The sequence below is a fragment of the Crocuta crocuta genome, unplaced genomic scaffold, assembly GCF_008692635.1.
Source record: "Crocuta crocuta isolate KB4526 unplaced genomic scaffold, BGI_CrCroc_1.0 scaffold44, whole genome shotgun sequence".
Taxonomy (NCBI): Eukaryota; Metazoa; Chordata; class Mammalia; order Carnivora; family Hyaenidae; genus Crocuta; species Crocuta crocuta.
Genome location: NW_027530179.1, coordinates 3985814 through 3986621, shown reverse-complemented (window position 1 = coordinate 3986621; position 808 = coordinate 3985814). Strand labels below are relative to the sequence as shown.

Sequence of the window (808 nt, the reverse complement as noted above, 5' to 3'; positions counted from 1 at the left end):
TTTGGTGTCAAATCAAAAAAAAAAAAAAAAAATAAAAAAAAAAAAAAAAAGTTTACCTCAATACCTGGAAACAGCCTAGGTGTCGACCAAAATGATAATACCTACATTGATTTGCTTATACAAGGGCACATTACTCAACAATAAAGAGGAATAAATTATACTTCTACTGAAAAGCAAACTTCAAAAACATCCTGAGTGAAATAAATTTTACTCAAAAGAGTGTACACACTACATTTTTCTTATATGATGCTCTAGAACAGAAAAAAACTGAGCTAGGATGAAAAAAATCAGGACAATGACTGCCTTTTTTTTTTTTTTTAAATTGTTCATAGTTTATTTATTTTTGAGACAGAGAGAGACAGAACATGAGCAGGGGAGGGGCAGAGAGAGAGAGGGAGACACAGAATCTGAAACAGGCTCTAGGCTCTGAGCTGCCAGCCCAGAACCTGATGCAGGGCTTGAATTCACAACCTGTGAGATCATGACCTGAGCCGAAGTTGGACACTTAACGGACTGAGCCATCCAGGCCCCAATGACTGCCTTTCTAAGGACGGTGGCAGGTGTTGACTGGGAAGAGACATGCCAGAAACTTTCTGGACTGATGATAATGTTTTGTATCTTTGAGAGGGATTTGCAAGGAAACAGGTTACACATTTGCCTACACTCATCAAAGGGTATACTTAAGAACTGAGTGGTTCACTGTGTATAAAGTTTTACCTTAAAAAAAAAATAAAGAAATTTTATATAACGAAGTGTTAAGCCATGAGGTGTACTAATGTCTGTAGCTTACCTGGCAATATAGCTAAAA

General features: G+C 36.9%; 1 protein-coding gene across 5 annotated transcripts in view; it reads right to left on the bottom strand.

The window, feature by feature from the left end:
• The window catches only part of SUPT3H (SPT3 homolog, SAGA and STAGA complex component), a 538181-nt gene that overhangs the window by 88296 nt on the left and 449077 nt on the right, over positions 1 to 808 (bottom strand). The window lies entirely within an intron of this gene.